General features: G+C 37.9%; 1 pseudogene; it reads left to right on the top strand.

The window, feature by feature from the left end:
• The first annotated feature begins 6852 nt into the window (after positions 1-6852).
• LOC147626423 (germin-like protein 8-2 pseudogene) lies at positions 6853-7539 on the top strand (annotated as a pseudogene).
• The last annotated feature ends 12659 nt before the right edge of the window (positions 7540-20198 follow it).

Here is a 20198-nt window from a genome sequence, read left to right as displayed (position 1 = left end):
GAGTGAGAGAAAGAGAGAAGAGGGAGTGAGAAGAGAGGGAGTGAGAAGAGAGATTGAGAGACAGAAGGGAGATATGGAGATATAGATAGAGAGTGTGTGTTTAAGAATGAGGAAGGGAAAAAATGAGGGTTGAGAGAGAGAGAGAGAAAGAGATTTTAAATACATTAAACCATCTCAAGAGTTTTAGAATGAGGATTACTATAAATCCTCATCTTGAAGAAATTATGATGGTACCACAAGTCATTTACCATTGAGGCGAATGACATATTCTAGCACTTATATAAGTAAATAGTTGAGTTTTGAGATAATAAAGTGTAGACATGAATGTATGATATATCTTTAAATTAATGATAAATTGGTGACCTTGTGGTGGAGGATGCTCATTTGGCCGTCGCATGTACGAAAGGTGGTCTAACAAAAGCATTTTTTAAATGCCAAACTTCCTACATGTATGTGCATCTAATTATGTACGTGTATATTCATATTAGATGTACCTAAAAAAGTGTTTCTTGATGTGAGACTCATCTCAATTCTAACAGAAAGTCATCCCACATATAGTATTGAAAGATGCCTCTCTCGATCTTAAAAGAGGGTCATCCCACGGACACACACACGCACAAACACACACACATGCATGCACACAAATTCGCTTTTATCAGCTTACTCCCTCAATTTATTTATCTACTTAAACACAAACACACATACATTTATATTTAGATATTCTCTCTCTCTCTCTCTCTCTCTCTCTCTCTCTCTCTCACACACACACACACACACACACACACACATATACACACACACATGCGGGTCCAACACACACACACACACACACGCACACACACATATTAAAGGCAATGTGTGATCCTAGAACCCATACCCTAAACCCTAACTCCTAGACCCTAGACTCAAAACCCAAAACCCAAAACCTCAAATCCTTAAGCTCTAAACCATAAACCTTAAGCTCTAATCTCTTAAATACTATTTAAGGATTGGGAGAAATTCATAATGAGTTGAGATCATTTTTTTAAAATGTAGGAACCTACTTTATGAATTTGTAACTTGTTTGGATTATAGTACTAGATATACCTCTACTTACGGTGATTTATCAAATATATTAAAGATTATTTTTATCACTTTAATAATTTTCTAAGGTCTACCACACACAGTCATGAAGACATGCCTTAGAAGAGAAATGCTAAAAATGGTTATTGGTGTAGGGTCTTCATTTGGATGATTTTCTCAATATTTGATAAAAGCCCCAAATTCCTGATGCGGTAGCAATTGTAATTAGGCCAACTTTACCCTACTTTTTGAAAAGCCCCAATTTAATTTCTTGTGGCATCGGGAGCTTTAATTTGTTGACCTTTTTCCATATTTGAGAAAAGCCTCAAATTTCTATTGAAGCAATGCCTCTAATTTTTGGATTATGCTGTCACCCCTTAAGAGCATATGCAAGAGGAATCAATTAAAGAATCAAATGAAGGGGGTGGATATATATGAGAATAGCAACTCACTAATCAATGATTTGGAACCGACAAACTTCAAAACACTCAAGGTACTTAGGGTTTATCACTCGATTAGTAAATGGTTTGCATTCAAACTTAAGATGTGGTTAGTTTGTACAATTAGTTAGAATGCCCTAAAATTAATTGATCAATTTTACATGTCACCCCTGATATCTATGTTTTTGCATTGGTTTCTGATGCATTTTCTCCCATCTTTTCTTTAAGTTGGGATAAGCCCCTTGAGGTGATCAGGTAGTTGTGTGTTATCTTCAAAACACACTAAAAATCTCAAAGAGTGATGCTCTGTAGAGGGAGAACAGAGAAAAACATTGATAGAGTGTGCTTAGGCAAAGAGGAAAAGAAGGCTTTTACTAATGAAAGTTGATTAATGGGAGTAGTATGGATCAAGGCTCTCATATTGTATTAGTGTCAACATGTTTAGAGCTCATGTTATTACGGTCAGTGGGCAAGATGTTCATGACGCGAGTGTAGGAGTAGAACTTGTGTAATAAATATATAGAAACGTACATGATAGAGGATATAGAGACAAACCATAATTTGAAAATATAAATAGAAATAGAATACATTTTAGGACATGGGTTTCTCCATATCTTATACAATACAATTAGGACATGGGTTTCTCCATATCTTATACAATACAATTAGTTTTTGATCTAATGCATCACAGTTAGGCTTGAATTTTTGCTAGAAATGTGAATGAAATGCATCAAGCTTTGGCATGGATTATGCTTCAATAGTATGTATACCAAATTTTAATGCAGTTGCGAATCCTATAAATTATAGTACAAGGGGAGATCCTCCCCAAAACACTATTGGTATCATGGGACCAGAGCTCACACTATGATGGGTTGGAAAATGTCTATGATGTGAGGAGGATGTGAGCGTAGGAGAAGTTGTGCAGAAAGTGATGGAGATCAGGCCATGTACATGGTGCTCGTTTGTGTGTGTGTGTGTGAGAGAGAGATAGAGATTAAAAGATAGAGAAAGATGTGATAGCCAATAATTGACAGAGACTCCACATCACAATAATGTTTGTATTATGATAATAAATCCACCATGTGTAATTATTCATATAGGCACCAAATCCCTATCTTGATCACACACCACTAGACATTTAATAGCCTCCAAAATATCCAACAAATGCCCTTCGGAGTGGAGTGTCCACTAACAGTGAGACTTGACCTTCGGTATGATGATTTGGGCTCTTAGATTGCAATCATAATGATGCCAACATGTTAAACTCTCATGTCACACACCTGATACAAGAGCTTGACCATACATAATGACTATATTATTCTATCCATAAACATCTCCCCTACCTCTAGGTAGGGAAAGTAGGGAAAAGGAGCCAAGCCTTTTATAGAAGGCTTAGAAAAACGATATCCAAAATATTGAGATTTTGGGGGACTTCTCGAGTAAAGAACTCATGACTATAAAATACTCAGTTTTTGGTGGCCATCATTGTTGAGATATCGAGCTCAACTAGTGCTAACGGACATTGGTGACTTGCCTTGATGATAGCTTCTGCACTTATGTCACTGGCACAATTGGTGCGATTATTTGTTGATATGCCACCATTGGATGACAGGCTGTGTGACAGCCACTTTGAAGTACTATAGCTATGTCATAGTTATATCGCCAGCTCATATAGTTGGGTTCACAATATAGACTGACCACTTTGTGTATGTGGTTGCAGGACAATACTTTCCCTTTATGTACATACTCTTACCTTTTAGTTATATGGTTGTAGAGAAGAGAAGAAGAAAGAAGAAAATTCAGCCATCCATGTCTCTTGTGTCTTGCAGTCTCTTGTATGTGTGTGTTTTTGCTTTGCACCAAGGAACTCAAGCTCTCTCTCTCCCCCACATTCTCTTTAATCTTGGGCATAGAATCCATAACTCCTGCATAACTAGAAGATGATTTTGGAAGTCTAAAAAACTCTCCCCATGTTGATGCATTATTGATGATGACCTTCTTTTGACATCATTTCCCGGTGATAGGGCTATCATTTTAGGCTTAGGGACCAAGGGAGAGCACCCATATATGTTAATGCTTGATTTGGAAGCTATAATGAAGGATTTTGTTGATGATGTGGCATGGTAAATTTAATCTTGAAGGCTTTCTTGTGGAAAAACGCCAAATTTTTTAATTGGTGTACGGTCTTCATTTGGATGATTTTTTCAATGTTGGATAAAAGCCCCAAATTCTTGATGCGGTAGCAGTTGTGATTAGGCCAACTTTGCCAGGTACTTTTGGGAGAGCCCCAATTTCTTGTGGCTTCGGGAGCTTCAATTTGTTGACCTTTTTCCATATTAGGGAAAAGCCTCAAATTGTTATCGAAGCAATGCCTCTAATTTTCCGATTAAGCAATGTCACCCCTTAAAAGCATATGCAAGAGGAAGCAATTAAAGAATCAAATGAAGGGGGTAGATATATATGAGGATAGCAACTCACCAATCAATGATTTGGAATCGAAGAACTTCTCAAAAGTCAAGGTGATTAAGGTTTATCACTTGATTAGTAGATGGTTTGCATTCAAACTTGATACGTGCTTAGCTTGTACCACTAGTTTTAGAAGGCCCTAAAATTAATTGATCAATTTTACATGTCACCCCTAATAACTGTGTTTTTGCACCAGTTTGTGATGCATTTTCCCCTGCCTCTGCTTTGAGTTGGGATAAGCCCCTTGAGGTGATGAGGTAGCTATGTGTTATCTTCAAAATACACTAAAAATCTCAAAGAGTGATGCTTTGTAGAGGGAGAACAAAGCAAAACATTGATAGAGTATACTTAGGCAAAGAGGAAAAGAAGGATTTTTACTAATGAAAATTAATTAATGGGAGTATTATGGATCAAGGCTTTGATATCATATTAGTGTCCACATGATTAAAGCTATGTTATGGTGGGTGGAGAATGTTCATGATGCGAGTGTAGGAGCAAAACTTGTGGAAAGAGAGACGGAGATGGAGGTTCAAGCCATGGAGATGGTGCTGAGAGAGAGAGAGAGAGAGAGAGATGGTGCTGAGAGAGAGAGAGAGAGAGAGAGAGAGAGAGAGAGAGAAGGATGTGATAGCCAACAATAGAGAAAGCTTACATAGCATAACAATCATTGTATAATTTCAATTGTGTTTTGATAATACTTCCACCATGTACAATGCTTTATATATGCACCATGGCCCCATGTTATGCTCTCTTATGAGATGAAGAGGTTGTTCACATACTAGTGGACACTTACAAAACTCAATAGAACTTGTCCTTCCAAGAGAGAATTTAATTCCTTGGGAAGCAGAGTATAAGAAAATCTAACCTCATCTTAAATACTTATGTACATAGTTTAGGAAGTTAGTTGTCCTACCACGTCTTTGTCTCCCCCTTTCTCTCTCACACATGCTCGTCTCTCTCTCTCTCCCTCTCCCTCTATATATATATATATATATCTACCTCGAACGGCAAATTATAGTATAGCAGCAGATTTTCGCTCTACTAACAGTGCTGCTCAGTAGTAGCAGCGAAATTTCGCTGCTAGAAGCGTTGCGAAGCAGCGAGATTTTGTTTGCTGAAGCAGCTAGCGTAATCCCTGACATCCTCACAAAAAAACCGCTGCTAGAAAACGTTGTTGTTCCCTCGACGTGTTGTAGTGAAGCTTAAGACGTGGTTTGTTTGTACCACTAGTTAGAAGGCCCGAAAATTAATTGATCAATTTTCCATGTCACCCCTAATATATATGTTTTTTTATTGGTTTGAGATATATTTTTCCCTACCTTTTCTTTAAGTTGAGATAAGCCCCTTTAGGTGATGAGGTAGCTATGTGTTATCTTCAAAACACACTAAAAATCTCAAAAAGTGATGCTCCGTAGAGGGAGAACAAAGCAAAACATTGATAGAGTGTGCTTAGGTAAAGATGAGAAGAAGGATTTTTACTAATGAAAGTTGATTAATGGGAGTGTTATGGATCAGGGCTTTGATATTGTATTAGTATCCACATGATAAGAGCTCATGTTATGGTGGGTGGAAGATGTTCATAATGCAAGTGTAGGACCAACTTGTGCAAAGAGAGATGGAGATGGAGGTTCAAGCCATGGAAATGGTGCTGAGAGAGAGAGAGAGAGAGAGAGAGAGAGAGAGAGAGAGAGAAGGATGTGATAGCCAACAATAGAGAAAGCTTACATAGCACATTAATAATTGTATAATTTGAATTGTATTATGATAATACTTCCACCATGTACAATGAGGATGTGATAGCCAACAATCAAGAAAGCTTACATAGCACAGCAATAATTGTATAATTTAAATTGTATTATGATAATACTTCCACCATGTACAATGAGGATGTGATAACCAACAATAGAGAAAGCTTACATAGCACAGCAATAATTGTATTATCATAATACTTCCACCATGTACAATGGCTTATATAGGCACCACGGCCCCATGTTATGTCCTCTTATGAAGAGGTTGTTCACACAGTAGTGGACACTTACAAAACTCCGAAATATCCAAAGAAAAATATGCCTTCTTTCTCTACATGTGTGAGGGCTTGCACAAATAAAAACAGAAAGGAAGTGTGGTATGTATCAACTATTATCACATCTGCTCTCTCTCTCTCTTTCTCTACACAAACCCAATAAAAAAAGATTCATCCTAGAAAAGAAAAGCAAGCTAGAATCCATACCCTTGTGGTCCCATCTCTACAGCATTAGCTTAGCAGCAGTGAGCCAAAACTTTGAAGGTTTACTTGCCCTTCCAAGAGAGAACGTGAATCCTTGGGAAGCTGAGCATAAGAAAATCTAATCTCATCTTAAATACTTATGTACATAGTTTAGGAAGTTGGTGGTACTACCACTTCTCTGTCTCCCTCACACACTCTCGTCCCTCTCTCTCCCCTCTCTCTCTCTCTCTTTCAACGAACAAATTATGTTGTCTCCTTCAACTGCGTGGCACCTATGGCCGGCGTGACATAAACCAGCGATCATCAATGCGAAGGATACAACATAAACCACAAGGTTCTGGAATGCGGATGTCAACATCGGTTTGACATGGGCGGCAATTGGAGACTACGTCAATCAGCGGTGACGTCCTACCTCAATTCCGACAGCGGGGATCGAACGGGGACTGGGTCTGTCGAAGCGGCGACTCTTTCTTGGAGCGGATAGGACTGGTTCCTTCGAGAGCGAGCGAGCGGATAATTAGACTTGTTCTTTCCCGCTGCAGCATATAAATACCACGTCTGGCGCATGAGGATCTATTCTGATCATCTCCAATTATATCCCAGGGCGCTCACAGCTTTCCCTCCTCATCATCGCATTCCCTCCATCCGCAAACCAATATGGCAGCAGCAGCAGCCAGCAGCTTGCTTCTACTGGCACTAGTCATGCTCATGTCTCCGCTCATACAACAAGTGAGGGCCGCCGATGGAGACCCTCTGCAGGACTTCTGTGTGGCGGATAACACCAGCATGATCACCCTCAACGGGTTCACCTGCAAGCCAGCCAATGAGGTGCAGGACGCCGACTTCAAGTTCACGATGCTTGAGTATCCCGCCAAACCTATCAAAGGGCTGGGCGTGTCCGTCAACCTGGCCAGCGCAGCCAACTTCTTTGCTCTCAACACGCAGGGCCTGTCCATCGCCCGCATCGACTTCGACCCCAAGGGATTAAACCCGCCCCACGTTCATCCCCGCGCCACCGAGGTGCTCTTCCTGGCCAAGGGCACGCTCAAGGTGGGCTTCGTCACCGCCACGCCCAACAATACCCTCTTTCAGCAGACCCTCTCCCCCGGCGATCTCTTTGTCTTCCCTCGCGGCCTTGTGCATTTCCAGCTCAACCCCGACAAGGACCACTCCGCCCTCGCCATCTCCGCCCTCAATAGCCAGAACCCGGGCACCTCGCAGCTCGCCGCCGCTCTCTTCGACGCCTACCCACCCCTCCCGGAGGAGGTGCTAGAGACAGCCTTCGGCATCGATAAGGATGAGGTGGAAAGCCTCATCGCCAGCGTCGGCAAAACCCTTTCTTAGACTGCCACAAGTGCACACACTCGTGAATATTTCTTTTGACACTGTTTTCTTGTCTTACATGATTGGCCCCAAAAAAAAAAACCACATGGCCTCACAAAATATGCCATCATCACGTTGTTTAGACTATAACTATTCCCCACCAACTTATACACATAGTCTCTCTGAATAACAACATTGTTTTCTTATGTGATTGCCAAAAGTATTAGATGGGCTTACAAAATATGAATCTGGCCAATTGTGTAACCAAGTTTTAAAACTTGTTTTTTACATTATTAGAATATAATTACACGCCGCCAATTTATACACACACTCTCATGAATGAACTACGCTTAGCATGAATCCCTTTTGATTAATGACATTGTTTTCTTACGTGATTGGCAAAAAAATACATGGGCTCACAAACTATGAATCTTGCCAATTGTGTTTAAAATTTGATTATCTTATCTAGCTTGCTAATTAAAAATATTATCTTGGTAAGATTACACTTGTCCTCGACTGTTTGGTATCCATATGGGTGTAACAGCTCAAGTCTAGGATACAGCGTCGTGAAGCTCCCTGTTCTGCGTGCTTCACGTCTTCTCTTCTAACCTTGCCGTTCACTACCCTCCCCTTTGCATGTCTGCCCCTATGCTCTTCGTCCACCTCACACCTCTTTAATATTGCCTTTTCCTCCACCATCCTACTAGCCATACTCCTCTCCATCTTCCTTGTTGCCTCCCGTTCTCCGCTCCTTGCCCCTCCCGTGCTCGGCTTGGATGCCTCTTCTGATTTTTTGTCTCAATAACGGATTACTCTTAAATAGCGTTCAAGTCGTCCTCTTTTTTTATTAGCATCATGCTAATTAATCCCCTCTGACCGTGCGAAACATCCTCTTCACCAAAAATATTCAAGGCTCTAAGACGATTTTCAGTGGAAAAATAATCCAAGACGATTTTCATTGGAAAAATCCTTGATCACCGATCGTATATCTAGGCCCTTAATTGGGTAGTAGCGATCTTGCCCTCCATCTTCGCACTCCATTATTTTAAAGATGTTAGGCTACTTGGGAGGGGATTGTTCCAAGTATTCTTCCTAGATGTAAGGCTACTTGGGAGGGGATTCTTGCAAAACAAGTAGACTTTGATGCAACAACAAAGGTAGCCTAAACATTTTTCAAGGAAACTCCTTTTCGTTTGGGCCTAAGGAAGATTTTCTTTCTAGCCTACACGAGAAACTTTGACCCTATCACAGAAGACAAGAACCATTATGCTACACCAACTACTTTGACCCTGTCACAAAGAAGACCAGAACCATTACCTTTTACACTCACATTTATAGATCTCCCTCATGCTTATTGGCCATTTCCAAAGGCCGTTGGGGTAGCCTACACTAGTCCTACAGGTGTCCACCATTTCTACTTTTTCCACGTTTGCTACGCCTGATGCTATTCACAAGGTTACGGTGATGGCTCATGACAGTGATGTTGAGATTTTGGGAGACCCAAGCTCTCTATGGCAATGATGCTAATTCCACACTAATCACCTACTAATTACACATTATTAAAATGACCTAAGGTGGATGGTGTCTAATTATACACATGATGATGTGTATGTGCGATAGACTCAAATCAATTAGGTTCCAAGATAGATTAGCTTGGACTCATAGAGAGACTTGAGATGTGCAAAGTGCATGAGATGATTCATTGCTTGAAAAATGACCTCTTTTATAGGGTGGAGGTACAAATCTCATGGGACTTCCCTTGCATATGGGATAAATGTCTACTTGCCATATGGCATTTCTCACTCCATACCTCTTGTCTAGTGCACTTTGGCACCACAATTCTCAACACCCCCCCTTGGTGCCAAATCTTTGGGCTACTTCAAGGTGGTTGGATGATGCGAGTCATACAAATAAGCTTTCACTCTTCCTAACTCCCTCTATGTGCTAGGGTTTCTTTGACCCAAGATATAAATGCGCTACTTTGGCACTAACCCCGCCTTGATGCCGACATGGCAAATCACAGGTAGGGGTGACAAGCTACTTTGGCCATTTCTCGGCATGAGTACATCATTGGTCTTAGAGGCCGGTTTACAAAATCTTAAGGACTTTTTATAGAGAGAAGGGGTGTCCTTTGTGGTTTTTATGCTACTTCTAGGACCTGTAGTCCCTCAAAACAATGTACAGAGACATGAGGTAGACGTGACAACAACCAGTGTCGGATCTACCCCTAGATGGGCCACTTTGCATGGGATTACTTTAGGGTAAGGGGTCGTAGGAGGCGGAAAAAATGCACTCCTTAAGTGACAACCTAATGCTCCATCTTGGTGGGTCATCTCTCTTGGCCTCCCTCTAGGTGGAAATGTTAAGGCATAAGATGATTCGGAGATGATGCTTCCCAAAGACAATGTAAAGAGTGATGATGCATTTGGTCAAAGTGATGAGTTTGTAGAGTCATCCTCGTAGAAAGATGTTGAATCAAGGCATAATGACTTTGTTGAGTCCTCCTTACTTGGGATGGAAAATATGAAGGATGCACTTCGTATAGATGCACATGACACATTAGAACTTATGAGGCCTTGCACAATGCACAATAGGATATATGCCATGATGCCTTGCAAGGCACCCATGCATTGCACACATATATAGAGACTATGCAGAGTGTTAACATGCTTCATTAGACTTTGCTCCAAGGATTACCCCCTCCTCTAGCATTATGGGAGGCAAGTCCGTACATCGACCAAGTGCTTTCTCAAGTCGAGAGTCAAAACCACTTCTTCATTATGAGGATTATGTAATGGAATATGCATGGCCTACAAAGGCTTATGTAATGGAATATGCATGGCCTACAAAGGCTTGCCACCCTCCCACCAATACTAGGAATGAGCTTGTTACATAGAGCTCTTATAAATAATAAACCACTAAATGTTGAAATAAATATGTGAAATAAAAAATCTCAATGTAGAGGTGGGTCAAGCATTTGCAATACTGCAAGTCACAAGCATAAATTGTTAAATCTTGTAACTCGGAACACAACTTCTATCCCCCTTGCTAAGGTATTTCTTTCTTTGATATTCGATGGTTGCTCCCAAATAGGCTCCATTAGCTTATTTGAGGCTCTTGGTGCCCTAAACTTTGTAAGTGTAGTAGTCTATTGTGCACACTACTACTAAGGCCTCTAAACTCCCCAATATAACTTCCAATAATGGCCGAGCATTGATCATTCATAATCATGAATTTAGAAGGGTAGGTATAAAACGTAAAAAAGATCTAAGTTGACATTATTTCTAAAAATGGGTGTTTTTTCCCCTTGCTAAGGTCTTTCTTTAATCCATTATTGCATCTAAGAATGAGTGTTACAATCCCTTGCCACTTTCTTTCTTTGATCTTTTATGATTACCACCAAATATCCTCCATTAATGCATCTGAGGATTTTTGTGCCCTAAATGTCATGATCTCATTATAGACTTGATTTAGAATATCTGTTGAATATAGGGATAATAGGAAAATTTCTTACTGCCTTTCAATGAGGTTCCACCGTACCTTGAAAATCACTTCAGTAGACAAGACTCACCACGCTTGGACGTTGGTTAGCATCTTTGTGAATGCTCCTAAATAGTACACAATCATTGACACATTGGGTTGCATCTTTGTGAATGCCCCTAAATAGTACACAATTATTGACAAATGCATGTATGCGTTCATTATCCATGCCAAGTGTCATTACCACTCTTCTAGCATGTGCCCTCATATCTAACAACTTGTTGTTCCAAGGAAGCATCTTTTCATAACTCTATATACACATAAGCTAACATAGCTTAATTTATGAGATTAGAAAGTACATAGATTAATTGAAGAGATTAGGAAATAAACATACAAACGAAGTAAACAACAAAACATAAGCACACATTGAAAGATGCTTGTAACGCTAAGCTTGCTCCAATCGTACATGGTTGGCAAGTTCAGTAGCTATTCACATCAATTCTCTCCTAGAGACATCTCAATGCTTTACACAACCATCTTCTTGTTATAGAGTAATGATGCACTAAATCCCTCATACTACAATCTATCTCCTCCTAATACTCATCCTAAATAAACGAAAAAACATATAAACACTTCAATTAAATGCGTGCAAGGGAGAGAAATTAACATATATACTCACCAAAGAATTCTTCTCGCATGTCCATTACTATAAACACACATGCCCATTACTATAAACACACAATTTATCCCTTTCATCTCACATAGAGATGGAATCTTGTGACAAAACCACTCATGATGACTCCTCATGGGAAAAACATCATCCTTGACAGATGATGAAGGTGAAGTATCATTTCTCATGGATACCTACAAAACTATAAGAAATTAGACATGGCTCTCCCAAAAATAGAGGATCATTCAGGCGTGGATATTTATACCTTCTCTAATCTTAATATGTGTCTATGGGCATGAGTATACATGTGGCTATACATGCACAGATGTATAACCACATACTGAAATAAAAAATTTAGGATTCTCACATGTCACATGTGACCTATGCTTTTGTCTTGCCAATCTTAGAACTTTTCCTCCCTTCGCAAAATTTGCAATGAAAAGACATATATCAGTTGCTTCCACTCCCCTACCTCAAAAGCAAGAACTCTTCCCTTTAAGTGCTTTCATCTCCTCTACCTCGAGTAACAATCTCATTCTCTCTCTTCCCTTTGTGTTCTTCCCTACCTCAAGCAAGAAAATCATGAACTCATCCTCAAGGTAAGGTTTTCTCCTCTCTGTTCCTCTCCTTTCTTTATTTTCATTCATTTATATGCATATGTAAGATTGGAAGGAGATTATTATACTTACCTCTGTCTTTTTTATTCTTATATTATTCTTCCTATTCTCACTTCTCTATCTCTAAAACTTGACATTATAACTATTTGTTTTAAATCTCCTCTTTTACTAGGTAAACTTATTAAATGTTTTTTAAATTAACTTTATTATGTTTGATTTTTTGGAGGTTCAGGTTTTAGGGTCTCTTATAGTTAGCTTCATTCCAACAACCAATCAAGAGGTAAGCCTTTCATATTATTATCTTCTTTAGTCTCTTTGATTCTTTGCTTTTGGTTGAAGCCTTAAGCATAAAGCTTTAGGCTTGAGCATAAATCCTAAAAGCTTTTATGCATTGATTTAATGCATAATGGTTTTTATGCATTAGGCTTGATACATTATGCAATATCAAGCTTATGAATAAGCTCTATGTATAAGTGAATAAGAGCTTGGACCTTTATAATTCATAAGATCTCTATGCCATATATAGAGCTTATGATCAAATGAGTTGTATGTATGAGTGAACAAGAGTTTGGATCTTTATACTAAGAAATCTATGTATGTAGATCTTTAGTATAAATAATTCTATTCTCTCATGTATAAGTGCTAAGAGCTCTTATGCTCTATGCATAAAAGCATAAGATCTTGGAGCTTATGCATATTTCTCTTATTTATATAGCTCTTTTAAGAATGACTCTAATTAAAAATAAATTCCTTTATGCATCTTTCTATGCATAAAATCAAAATTAATGAGAATGAAACTTTTGAAATAAAAATAAATTCTTTTATTCATCTTTCTATGCATAAAATCAAAATTAATGAGAATAAAACTTTTGACATAAAAATAAATTCTTTTATGCATATTTCTATGTATAAAATCAAAATTAATGAGAATGACACTTTTGAATTAAAAATAAATTCCTTTATGCATCTTTCTATGCATAAAATCAAAATTGATGAGAATGACACTTTTGAAATAAATCTTTTAGAATGCACAAATGGAAGGAATTACTCTTTTAGAATATTCTAATGATATATGATAAACTTCAGTTCCACAAAATTTAAGAAGATTTTACCATAACCTCCTTTGTATAGCTGACCATTTCTCAATTTTAACATTCAATTTATGACTTGAATTAATCCAATTTGAATTCTAATATCTCTAATCTACTCTATTTTCTAAAAATCAGAGATTAAACAATGAAAAGAGTTTAATCAATCATTTAATTAAACTTTCCAAGATTAAGAAGGGCTGAATTGTAAAGAAGAGAAGGGGGTGGCCTTTCCATCAAGGCATAGCATCAGATTTTAATTCAAACATTTTCAAAGCATAAAATTTAAGAAAACCATAGATTTAAAATTCACAATAAGTAAGAATTAAGCTTACATGGAGTTTGTAAGCTTTCCTTTGGCTTGAGGGATTGAGGGTTCTACTCTTGTTTGCAGCAAGAGTGGCCACTAGTTCTTTTGGAGAGGATTTAGTAAAAAATAATTGAATTATCGAGTGAATTCAATGTATTTAACTCTGGGGAGGAGTAGAGTAGCAGTGCATAAACATTATTAACCTTTTACAAAGGGGGAGGCTTCGATTTATAGGAAAAAGGGAGCCTCTAACCAAGCAAACTGATTCTAGAATTTTCCAGATCAGTTTGGTCACTTTTTGACCATTTTTAGGTCAATTTAGCTTACTTTTTGGATCTAGTTGAAACAGGAGAGAGGAGAGATAAAAATATCTCATTATTTGTGAGTTTAAAACTCATCCACATATGTGAAATAGGTGCCTCCTTCATGAGGGGAATTTCCCACACTGAGGTGTCAAAAATGCATCATTTCCTCTAAATATCTCTTCTTTTTTAACTAATAAACCTTGTCCTTAGTCAAGTCTTCATCTTATGTGAGCATTTACTCAGTTTTGGGGGATTTTATTTTATTCTTCAATTTATCTCCTCCCTACATTTGGATTAATCCTATTGGTCCATAGGAACCTTAATTCAAAATGTTCAGAAAATCTGGATCCTAAGGTCCTTTTTACCTATTTTCGATTTATTCCAATTGCAAACTGGAAATTTCTTTTTGAATTTATGTTTCAAGGGAAATCATTTTAATAGGAAGGGATATTTTGCCATCCAAAGATATCTAAAAACTGAATTATCTCTCTCTAAAATATTTTCTCTCTCTAGGCCAAAACAGATAGAAACAAGATCTGTTATTATTCTGAAAAGGGGATTGATTATAAGGGGAGAAACTGGACATTTTGAGGGGCTGGGGGAGGAATCTTACAGTTTTTGGAAATTTTCCTTTTAAAGAACACATGACATATGTATATGTGTGAATGGATGAAACTTGATCCTTCACTCTCTTATGCTCCTTCTTTGTCACGATCCAAGGTGCCATAGGTGAGGACACCTTTTGGGTTTCTTGAATGGATGCAATTTGATCCTTTCCTCTCTCATGCTCCTTCTTTGTCAAGATCCAAGGTGTCATAGAGGTGACGCCACCTTTTTCATTTTCTTGAATGCTTGGCCAACTGGTTAGGAGATGATCAATAAATCTCAATCCTCCCAAACAAGAAGAGAATCTCTCTTGCCAAATGAGTGATCCTAAATGTTTGATGCCACACTTTTTAGGATGTGTATTTGATCTAGAAAATGAATGAATTTTATATTTGCCAAATCTGAACGTCAAAAGGAGATTAAATACGGGGGTGGCGTTTAGGTTGATCCTCTCCACACCACTTACCAATCACCTAATATTAGACTATGTGGGGGAACTCCATTTTTAGATGGAACAAACTTCTCATGATCATATGGAGAAAATCAGTAAATGATTCCCATACAGGACGTTCTTGAGATGATCTAGCCATGATGTAACAAGTGATGGTCCACAAATTGGACAAGAACTATGGACAAAGTTGTGTCCTAATTGTTTTCAAGAGACAAATATGTGGTGTTTAGAGTATACAATTTATATTTGATACATCATACATCAAAGCCAAAAACTAATTTGCTTGCAAGAGACAAATATGTTGTGTTTAGAGTATATAATTTATATTTGACACATCATACACTAATGTAAAACTCTAAGTAAATTATTAAGGTTAGAATGCATACTAAAGCACTCTCCATATCCTAGAAAGTCATGCATTATCCACATTTAAATTTTGTTCATCTCTCCAATACATTGTGAAAGCGACCAGGACACATCATGCACTTGGATGCCACACCATAATATCTCAAGCTTCTTAATTAACAGATTAAGATACACATCCATGTTATTGACTTTGTGCTTTTTGGGCATGAGAAGATCTAGCTTCACATGACCCTTCTATATGGAATTCCATGAAGGGATATTGTAGTTTACTACTACCACTAGCCATGTGGTCCATACTATTGATTTGAGACAAAATGGATTGAATCCATCCATCCCCAATCTAAGCCATAAGCGACGTGTCTCCTCCTTGAATTGCAACCACTTGTCTTCTAAGTGTTGCCATGCTGGTGAATCCATGAGGATCCTCATCATTCCATCGGTGGAGTAATTGTGTGCACGTCATGTCATGATCTCATTATAGACTAGATTTAGAATATCTGTTGAATTTAGGGGATTATTCAGGCTTGGATATTTATACCTTCTCTAATCTTAATATGTGTCTATGGGCATGAGTATACATGTGGCTATACATGCACAGATGTATAACCACATACTAAAATAAAAAATTTAGGATTCTCACATGCCACATGTGACCTATGCTTTTGTGTTGCCAATCTTAGAACTTTTCCTCCCTTCGCAAAATTTGCAATGAAAAGGCATATATCAGTTGCTTCCACTCCCCTACCTCAAGCAAGAACTCTTCCCTTTAAGTGCTTTCATCTCCTCTACCTCGAGTAACAATCTCATTCTCTCTCTTCCCTTTGTGTTCTTCCCCACCTCAAGCAAGAAAATCATGAACTCATCCTCAAGGTAAGGTTTTCTCCTCTCTGTTCCTCTCCTTTCTTTATTTTCATTCATTTATATGCATATGTAAGATTGGAAGGAGATTATTATACTTACCTCTATATTTTTTATTCTTATATTATTCTTTGTATTCTCACTTCTCTATCTCTAAAACTTGAGATTATAACTATTTGTTTTAAATCTCCTCTTTTACTAGGTAAACTTATTAAATGTTTTTTAAATTAACTTTATTATGTTTGATTTTTTGGAGGTTTAGGTCTTAGGGTTTCTTATAGTTAGCTTCATTCCAACGACCAATCAAAAGGTAAGCCTTTCATATTATTATCTTCTTTAGTATCTTTGATTCTTTGCTTTTGGTTAAATCCTTATGCATAAAGCTTTAGGCTTGAGCATAAATCCTTAAAGCTTTTATGCATTGGTTTAATGCATAATGGTTTTTATGCATTAGGCTTGATACATTATGCAATATAAAGCTTATGAATAAGCTCTATGTATAAGTGAATAAGAGCTTGGACCTTTATTATTTATAAGATCTCTATGCCATATATAGAGCTTATGATCAAATGAGTTGTATGTATAAGTGAATAAGAGTTTAGATCTTTATACTAAGAAATCTATGTATGCAGATCTTTAGTATATATAATTCTATTCTCTCATGTATAAGAGCTAAGAGCTCTTAATGCTCTATGCATAAAAGCATAAGATCTTGGAGCTTATGCATATTTCTCTTATTTATATAGCGCTTATGCTCTTATGCATAAAAACATAAGTGTATTTTACCAAGCTTATGATCAAATGAGCTATATGTATAAGTGAATAAGAGCTTGGAGCTTCATACTAAGAGATCTATGTATGGAGATCTTTAGTATATATATTTCTATTCTCTCATGTATAGGAGCTAAGAGCTCTTATTCTTCTTTGTGCATAAAATCATAAGATCTTGGAGCTTATGCGTATTTCTCTTATGTATAGAGCAGGCTCTTATGCATAAAAACATAAGAGCATTATATAGAAACCAATATGTACAGATCTCCTATTAGAGCTCGATGTGTAGAGCTCTTATACATACTTAATAAAAATATTATACATAAGAGCATATGAGCTTTATGTAGAGAGTACTTGAGCATATGAGCTCGAAGTATAGAGAGTACTTGAGCATATGAGCTCTTAGTATTGAGATCTTATGCAAAAATCTCTTACAACGTTTTCTAGCAGCGCTTTTTTTGTGAGGATGTCAGGGATTACGCTAACTGCTTCAGCAAACAAAATCTCGCTGCTTAGCAACGCTTCTAGCAGCGAAATTTCGCTGCTACTACTGAGCAGCACTGTTAGTAGAGCGAAAATCTGCTGCTATACTATAATTTGCCGTTAGAGGTAGATATATATATATATATAGAGGGAGAGGGGTGTGAGAGGGAGGGAGAGAGAGAGAGACGAGCATGTGTGAGAGAGAAAGGGGGAGACAAAGACTTGGTAGGACAACTAACTTCCTAAACTATGTACATAAGTATTTAAGATGAGATTAGATTTTCTTATACTCTGCTTCCCAAGGAATTAAATTCTCTCTTGGAAGGACAAGTTCTATTGAGTTTTGTAAGTGTCCACTAGTATGTGAACAACCTCTTCATCTCATAAGAGAGCATAACATGGGGCCATGGTGCATATATAAAGCATTGTACATGGTGGAAGTATTATCAAAACACAATTGAAATTATACAATGATTGTTATGCTATGTAAGCTTTCTCTATTGTTGGCTATCACATCCTTCTCTCTCTCTCTCTCTCTCTCTCTCTCTCTCTCTCTCAGCACCATCTCTCTCTCTTTCTCTCTCTTAGCACCATCTCCATGGCTTGAACCTCCATCTCCGTCTCTCTTTCCACAAGTTTTGCTCCTACACTCGCATCATGAACATTCTCCACCCACCATAACATAGCTTTAATCATGTGGACACTAATATGATATCAAAGCCTTGATCCATAATACTCCCATTAATTAATTTTCATTAGTAAAAATCCTTCTTTTCCTCTTTGCCTAAGTATACTCTATCAATGTTTTGCTTTGTTCTCCCTCTACAAAGCATCACTCTTTGAGATTTTTAGTGTGTTTTGAAGATAACACATAGCTACCTCATCACCTCAAGGGGCTTATCCCAACTCAAAGCAGAGGCAGGGGAAAATGCATCACAAACTGGTGCAAAAACACAGTTATTAGGGGTGACATGTAAAATTGATCAATTAATTTTAGGGCCTTCTAAAACTAGTGGTACAAGCTAAGCACGTATCAAGTTTGAATGCAAACCATCTACTAATCAAGTGATAAACCTTAATCACCTTGACTTTTGAGAAGTTCTTCGATTCCAAATCATTGATTGGTGAGTTGCTATCCTCATATATATCTACCCCCTTCATTTGATTCTTTAATTGCTTCCTCTTGCATATGCTTTTAAGGGGTGACATTGCTTAATCGGAAAATTAGAGGCATTGCTTCGATAACAATTTGAGGCTTTTCCCTAATATGGAAAAAGGTCAACAAATTGAAGCTCCCGAAGCCACAAGAAATTGGGGCTCTCCCAAAAGTACCTGGCAAAGTTGGCCTAATCACAACTGCTACCGCATCAAGAATTTGGGGCTTTTATCCAACATTGAAAAAATCATCCAAATGAAGACCGTACACCAATTAAAAAATTTGGCGTTTTTCCACAAGAAAGCCTTCAAGATTAAATTTACCATGCCACATCATCAACAAAATCCTTCATTATAGCTTCCAAATCAAGCATTAACATATATGGGTGCTCTCCCTTGTTCCCTAAGCCTAAAATGATAGCCCTATCACCGGGAAATGATGTCAAAAGAAGGTCATCATCAATAATGCATCAACATGGGGAGAGTTTTTTAGACTTCCAAAATCATCTTCTAGTTATGCAGGAGTTATGGATTCTATGCCCAAGATTAAAGAGAATGTGGGGGAGAGAGAGAGCTTGAGTTCCTTGGTGCAAAGCAAAAACACACACATACAAGAGACTGCAAGACACAAGAGACATGGATGGCTGAATTTTCTTCTTTCTTCTTCTCTTCTCTACAACCATATAACTAAAAGGTAAGAGTATGTACATAAAGGGAAAGTATTGTCTTGCAACCACATACACAAAGTGGTCAGTCTATATTGTGAACCCAACTATATGAGCTGGCGGTATAACTATGACATAGCTATAGTACTTCAAAGTGGCTGTCACACAGCCTGTCATCCAATGGTGGCATATCAACAAATAATCGCACCAATTGTGCCAGTGACATAAGTGCAGAAGCTATCATCAAGGCGAGTCACCAATGTCCGTTAGCACTAGTTGATCTCGATATCTCAACAATGATGGCCACCAAAAACTGAGTATTTTATAGTCATGAGTTCTTTACTCGAGAAGTCCCCCAAAATCTCAATATTTTGGATATCGTTTTTCTAAGCCTTCTATAAAAGGCTTGGCTCCTTTTCCCTACTTTCTCTACCTAGAGGTAGGGGAGATGTTTATGGATAGAATAATATAGTCATTATGTATGGTCAAGCTCTTGTATCAGGTGTGTGACATGAGAGTTTAACATGTTGGCATCATTATGATTGCAATCTAAGAGCCCAAATCATCATACCGAAGGTCAAGTCTCACTGTTAGTAGACACTCCACTCCGAAGGGCATTTGTTGGATATTTTGGAGGCTATTAAATGTCTAGTGGTGTGTGATTAAGATAGGGATTTGGTGCCTATATGAATAATTACACATGGTGGATTTATTATCATAATACAAACATTATTGTGATGTGGAGTCTCTGTCAATTGTTGGCTATCACATCTCTCTCTATCTTTTAATCTCTATCTCTCTCTCTCACACACACACACAAACGAGCACCATGTACATGGCCTGATCTCCATCACT

The sequence above is a fragment of the Cibotium barometz genome, chromosome 22 (genome assembly GCF_041138505.1).
Source record: "Cibotium barometz isolate CiBa-2024 chromosome 22, ASM4113850v1, whole genome shotgun sequence".
NCBI lineage: Eukaryota > Viridiplantae > Streptophyta > Polypodiopsida > Cyatheales > Cibotiaceae > Cibotium > Cibotium barometz.
Note: the sequence above shows the minus strand (reverse complement) of the source record. Positions and strands in the feature narration are given on the sequence as shown.